This window comes from Macaca fascicularis, chromosome 8 (assembly GCF_037993035.2).
Source record: "Macaca fascicularis isolate 582-1 chromosome 8, T2T-MFA8v1.1".
NCBI lineage: Eukaryota > Metazoa > Chordata > Mammalia > Primates > Cercopithecidae > Macaca > Macaca fascicularis.
In genome coordinates this window covers 105,264,723-105,271,963 of record NC_088382.1, presented here as the reverse complement: position 1 = coordinate 105,271,963, position 7,241 = coordinate 105,264,723, and the positions used below count along the sequence as shown (strand labels likewise).

At 37.2% G+C, this 7,241-nt stretch overlaps 1 non-coding gene across 1 annotated transcript; it reads right to left on the bottom strand.

Moving 5' to 3' along the window:
* Positions 1–2,897: 2,897 nt before the first annotated feature.
* On the bottom strand, positions 2,898–3,003 carry LOC123575340 (U6 spliceosomal RNA). The gene has a single exon (XR_006700638.1). It is a non-coding gene; the product is annotated as a U6 spliceosomal RNA (small nuclear RNA).
* Between the last annotated feature and the right edge of the window lie 4,238 nt (positions 3,004–7,241).

Sequence of the window (7,241 nt, the reverse complement as noted above, 5' to 3'; positions counted from 1 at the left end):
TATAGTTTGAAATCAGGTAGTGTGATACCCCCTGCTTTGTTGTTGTTGTTTTGCTTAGGATTGCTTTGGCTATTTGGACTCTTTTTTGATTCCATATGAATTTTAGAATAGTTTTTTCTAATTCTGTGAAAAATGTCCTTGGCAGTGTGACAGAAATAGCATTGAATCTGTAAATTGCTTTGGGCAGTATAGCCATTTTAATAATATTGACTCTTCCTATCCATGAGCATGGAATGTTCTTCCATTTGTTTGTGTAATTTCTGATTCATTTCAGCTGTGTTTTATAAATTTTGTTGTAGATATCTTTCACTTCCTTGGTTAGCTGTATTCCCAGGTATTTTATTCTTTTTGTGGCTATTGTAAATGGGATTGTGTTCTTGATTTGGCTATCAGCTTGTACTTTATTGGTGTATACAAATGCTACTGATTTTTGTACACTGATTTTGTATCCTGAAACTTTTCTAAAGTTGTTTATCAGTTCTAGAAGATTTTTTTGGCAGAGTCTATGGGGTTTTCCAGGTATAGAATCATATTGTCTGTGAAGATAGTTTGACTTACTCTCTTCCTATTTGGATGCATTTTATTTCTTTTTCTTGCCCACTTGCTCTAGCTAGGACTTCCAGTACTATGTTGAACAGCAGTGGTAAAAGTGGGCATCCTTATCTTGTTTCCTTTCTCAAAGAGAATACTTCCAGCTTTTGTCTATTCAGTATGATGTTGGTTGTGGGTTTGTCATAGATGGTTCTTATTATTTTGAGGTATGTTTCTTTGATTCCTAGTTTGTTGAGAGTTTTTAACATGAAGGGACATTGAGTTTTATCAAAAGGCTTTTCTGCATCTATTGAGATGATCATGTGGTTTTTAATTCTGTTTATGTGGTGCATCACATTTATTGATTTGTGTATGTTGAACCCAACTTGCATCCCATAAATAAAGCCTACTCGATCATCGTGTTAACTTTTTGATGTGCTACTGGACATGGTTAGCTAGTATTTCACTGAGGATTTTTGCATTCATGTTCATCATGGATACTGAAGCTTTCTTTGTGTTGTGTCTCTGCAAGGCTATAGTATCAGAATGATGTTGGCTTCATAGAATGAGTTAGGGAGGAGACCCCTCTCCTCTTTTTTTGGAATAATTTCCATAGAATTGGTACTAGATCTTTTTATGTCTGGTAGAATTTAGCTGTGAATCTGTTTCATCTCGAGGTTTTTTTATTTTTTTATTGGTAGAGCTTTTTTATTACTACTTCAATGTCAGAACACATTATTGGTCTGTTCAGTATTTCAATTTCTTCCTGGTTCAATATTGGGAGGCTCTATGGTCCCAGGAAATTATCCACTTCTGCTTTGTTTTCTAGTCTGTATGCACAGAGATATTCACAATAGTCCCTGAAGGTTTTTGTATTTCTGTGGAGTCAGGTGGTAATGTTACCTTTGTCATTTCTGATTGTGCTTAGTTGGATCTTCTCTTTTTATTAACCTACCTATCGGTCTATAAATCGTGTTTATTCTTTCAAAAAACAAATTTTGGTTTTGTTGATCTTTTGTGTGGATTTTTACATCTGAATTTTGTTCAGTTCAGCTCTGATTTGGGTTCTTTTTTTCTCCTGGCTTTGAGGTCGGTTTGCTCTTGTTTTTCTAGTTTCTCTAGGTGCAATGTTAGGTTGCTAATTTGAGATCTAATTTCTTGATGTAGGCATTTAGCACTGTAGATTTTCCTCTTAATACTGCTTTACCTGTGCCCCAGAGATTCTGGTATGTTCTACCCAGTAGCAGAATATACATTCTTCTCATCTGCACATAGCACATACTGTAAAACTGACCACATGCTCTGCCATAAAGTATCAATGAATTTTAAAAAATCAAAATCATACCAACCATATTGTTTCATTGGTTTCAAAGAGTTTATTTTTTATCTCTGTCTTAATTTTATTCTTTACCCAAAAGACATTTAGAAGTAGGTTGTTTAATTTCCATGTAATTGTATGGTTTTGAGATATCTTCTTGGTATTGAATTCTATCTTTATTGAGCTGTGGTCTGAGAGTGTAGTTGGTATAGCTTCGGTCTTTTTGAATTTGTTGGTACTTTATGGCTTAGCATGTGGTCAATCTTAGAGTATGTGCTGTATGCAGACGAGAAGAATGTATATTCTGTTGTTGGCTGGAGTGTCTTGTAAATGTCTATTAGGTCTATTTGGACAACTGTGAGTTTTAAGTTCAGAATATCTCTGTTAGTTTTCTGCCTCAATGATCTGTCTAATGCTATCAGTGAGGTGTTGAAATCTCCCACTATTATTGTGTGTTTACCTAAGTCTCTTCATAGGTCTCTAAAACTTATTTTATGAATCTGGATGCTCCAATATTGGATGCATATGTATATTTAGGATAGTCATGTCTTCTTGTTGAATTGCACCCTTTATTACTTTGTAATGTCATTTTGTCTTTTTTGATCATTGTCTGCTTTGTCTGATATAAGAATAGCAACCTCTGCTCTTTTTTTGTTTCCTTTTTGCCTACAGGTCTTTCTCCATGCATTTACTTTGATCTTGTGTGTGTCACTGCATGTGAGGTGGATCTCTTGAACACAGCAGACAATGGGGTCTTGCTTCTTTATCCAACTTGCCACTGTTATCAGGTATTGATCTTTTGTTTCCATGTTCAGCATTCACTTAAAGACATTCTGTAAGGCAAGTCTAATGGTAACTAACTCATTTAGCTTTGTCTTCTCTGAGAATAATTTTATTTATCCTTCTCTTATGGAGCTTAATTTGATGGGATATGAAATTCTTGGTTGGAATTTCTTTTCTTTAAGGATGCTGAAAATAGGCCTTCAACCTCTTCTGGCTTGTAAGGTTTCTGTCAAAGAAACTATTCACCTGACAGGCTTCTCTTTGTAAAAATAAGGAATGCTTCATGAATTTCTGTGTTATCCTTGTGCAGGAGCCACGCTATCTTCTTTGTATCATTCCAATTTTAGCATGTGTGCTGCAAAAGCAGGCACATGAATAAGACTTAAATTCTGTGTATACTAGGATGAATGAATCAACAGAATAACTTAAATGATGTGAGATTCAATTAGGGTAAGGACTATTTGGGTATTCATTCTCTTCTTGTATGTTTTTATGCTTCTGGAGAGTTCTTGTAAAAGAGTAAATTGACATTAATAGTACAGCAGCTGTTGGTAAACAATAACTAAAGCATCAAGTCTAGGGAGGTATCGTGTTAGGGTAAAATCACTGATTCAGAGACGTGGGGGTTTAACCCTAATAAATCCCATAATCTAACTAGGTTATAGTTTTTCCAACTGTTAAATGAAAATAGTAAATCAAATTATTTCTGAAGACATTTTGAATTATAAATATCTTTGTCTTTATACCTAAGTTTCATACTTTAGTAAGACTGCCAGAAAAGCAACAACAATAAATAGTATGTCCTCTTAATACACAGATATTTTTATAGTACTAATTCTTTGTGGCTGTTAGACAAAACTGTAAAGTTCAGGATTTAAAAAATAAAGTTGTTAAACAAAGGCTTAAGCATATTTTTAGCTCTCAGTTTTATGTAAATGTTCTCACCTGATTATTTTCTCAATATATGTAATCACGTTTTTCTGTTTGAAGAAACTACCCAACTGAGCCAGAAGGCTTAGACAACAGAATTAGATATTTGATGTGTGACTTAAGAAAGCAAAATCTTCATGCAATGTGTCCCCTTGGATGCAGATGGTCTTTTATTGTCACCATTGTAATATGAGATGCTTGGCAATGTGCTAACGTGGTTACATCTTATCTTATCTGTTTATCACCACAATCCCTAAGAATAGAAATTTTCGTTCTCACAAATGTCCATCAGTGACAGACTAGATTAAGAAAATGTGGCACATATACACCATGGAATACTATGCAGCCATAAAAAAGGATGAGTTTGTGTCCTTTGTAGGGACATGGATGCAGCTGGAAACCATCATTCTCAGCAAACTATCACAAGAACAGAAAACCAAACACCGCATGTTCTCACTCATAGGTGGGAACTGAACAACGAGATCACTTGGACTCAGGAAGGGGAACATCACACACCGGGGCCTATCACGGGGAGGGGGGAGAGGGGAGGGATTGCACTGGGAGTTATACCTGATGTAAATGACAAGTTGATGGGTGCTGACAAGTTGATGGGTGCAGCACGCCAACATGGCACAAGTATACATATGTAACAAACCTGCACGTTATGCACATGTACCCTAGAACTTAAAGTATAATAAAATAAATAAATAAATAAATAATAAAATAAAATAAAACATTTAAAAACAGAAATTTAAAGAGCTTCAGTAACTTGATCATGGTTACACAGCTAATAAATGGTAGAACTGGGCTTTGAACCCAGGTCCAAACTGCTTTTCAATCTGTGCTCCATGCTGCCTCCATGTTCTCTCTCATGCTTCAGCTTACTGAAGAGCAAAGAGCCAAAAAAAAAAAAAAATTGGGTCCAAATTGTTACAGAAAGTCCTTGAATCACTGATGGGTATTGCTACCAATAGCTCTAAGTAATATATGTGTGGGTGGTAGACATCAAAGCTCACAAAGCAATCCCGGTCAATTGTCCCTTCAGATGAATGCCCATAACCACTGCTGGAAAATTACCAAGTTGCCACAGCAAAGGAAAATAGGGCTGTAATAAATGCTCTCTCTTTTGTGGAAGTGGCACATAGACTTTCACTCACAACTCATTGGTCAGAACTGGTCATATGCCTCCTAATGACCAAGGGCCAAGAAGTCAATCCTGTCAAGAAGAGAAACCAAAACTATTTTGGAAATAACACAAATGGCTACCATAATAACTATAGCACCAAGCGATGTGAGCTGTATGTGTGTAAGAAGTGTTAAAGAAGCATAAAGAAGGATACTGGAGGAGCAGAGAAGCTTCCATAAAGAAGTAACATTTTAAAATATGCTGTAAATACTCACTTTGTGAAGAAAAGCAAGGGCCAGGCACAGTGGCTCATGCCTGTAATCCCAGCACTTTAGGAGGCTAAGGCAGGCAGATCACCTGAGGTCAGGATTTCGAGACCAGCTTGGCCAAAGATGGCCAACATGGTGAAACCCCATGTCTACTAAAAATACAAAAATTACAGGTGGTGGGCACCTGTAATCCCAGCTACTCAGGAGGCTGAGGCAGGAGAATCACTTGAACCCAGGAGGTGGAGTTTGCAGTGAGCTGAGATTGCACCAGTGCACTCCAGCCTGGGCAACACAGTAAGACTCTGTCAAAAAGGAAAGAAAAGAGGGAAGAAAAGGGGAAGGGGAAGGGAAGAAGGAAAAGGAAGGGGAGGGGAGGTGAAGGGGGAGAGGGGAGGGGAAGGGGGAGAGGGGAGGGGAAGGGGGAGAGGGGAGGGGAAGGGGGAGAGGGGAGGGGAGGGGAGGGGAAGGGGGAGAGGGGAGGGGGAGAGGGGATCGGAGGGGAGGGGAAGGAGAGGGAAATATAAGGTAAGAAAGGTGTATTCCAGGAGAGGAAAAAGAACTACCAAACAAAGGTTTCTATGTGATGGTAACTGCATATTCAGGAAAACAATGAAATAGCTGGTGAAGATATGGCAGAAATACTTAAATTTTATTATGCTTAGCTTAAGAATTCTCTGAGGAGATCCAGATTTCACTTGCCCCCATAGATATTCTAATGCTGCAGATCTGGGGCAGGTCATAGGTATATCCATCTCCGCCCTCCATCTCATGCTGTGATTCCAATGCAGAGGTCCATGGACTACACTGTGAGATATACTAAAATAGGAAGTATGATGAGAAGTGGCTTATGAAGGTCTAGAAAGGAAGAATTGGAACCAGAACCTGAAAGTGTTAGTTTTTCTAGCTAGACAATTGTCCTTAATCTTTAGGGAAAGCAAACAGTGGGTACCTTTAATCAGAGGAGCTGTTTGGTGGCAGTACGAAGGATAGATTGGAATAAAAAGAGACTACAATGAGAACAATTGGCCTAGGAAGCTACTGCTGCATTGATGTAAGGTATAGCTGGTGAAAACCTGAACTACAAGTGTTACTTTGAGGCTTGCATGTGTATTATCGAAAAATAAGTAACGGCAACAATTGTTTTGAATTTAGACTAATGAAAATTTTTTGAGAGAAGTGATTTTCTCACTGACATTGTTTAGAATTGCTGATACATGGGAATAATAAAAATCAGATTGACTTTTAGTCAGTTTCATCATTATTTTAAAATCTCTGCAGATACTGCATGCCCCTACTCTATGTAGCTTGGAGTGCCCTGCTCCCACTACCCCACCTTTGCTGTGTCTCTGGTGGGGAACCAGTTTGCAGTTCAAGGAGTTTTGACAAATACATACATCTATGAAACCACCATTACAATCAAAATATGAAAATTTCTATCATCTCCAATGGTGCTCTGTAACCCTTCCCAGCCAGTTCCCAACCTCCACCCTTGGCCTTAGTAAACACTGATTTACTTTCTATCACTATAGATTTTACTTATCTAGAGTTTTATATAAATTGAATTATTCAATATGTATTTTTCATGTCTGGCTTACTTTTCTCAGAAGACTGTTCCAGAGATTCATCCAGGTTGTTGCATAAATCAACAGTTCCTCTGTTTTATCGCTGAGTAATATTCCATTGTTTAGATGTAGTAGAATTATTTACCTGTTAACCTGTTAACAAACGCTTGAGTTGTTTTCCATTTGGGGCTACTATGAACAAAGCTAATTCAAACAAATCTTTGTGTAGACATGATTTTTTTTACTTTTTCTGGGCAAATACTTAGGGCTGCTAAAATTTCTATGTCATATGGCAAGTGTGTGCTAAACTTTAAAAAAAACTTTCAAACTGTTTCCAAAGTGATATCATCCTATATTCCCACCAGCACTGTATGAGAGTTCCAGTCACTTCAGACCTGGTGTTATTAGACTTTTTAACTGTAGCCATTCCAGTGGGTGTAATGATATATCATTATTGACCCTTCCCTTTGGCTGTAAGTTTTTTGTAAGATTAGTGATTTGTACTAGCTCATTCCAATTATTTTCTTAACACTCTCAGACCCCAAATGCAGCTAAAGGAAGAATTCAAACCATGATCATTTATATAAGGATAAATATAAGGATTATATTACATTATAAGGATTACTCTTCAATAGTAAATCGTAGACTCAGGGTTTTAATGGTGATGGAAAAACAAAGTTCTATACATCACTTTTTGGTGAGTTCTACATTTTACCTAGTAC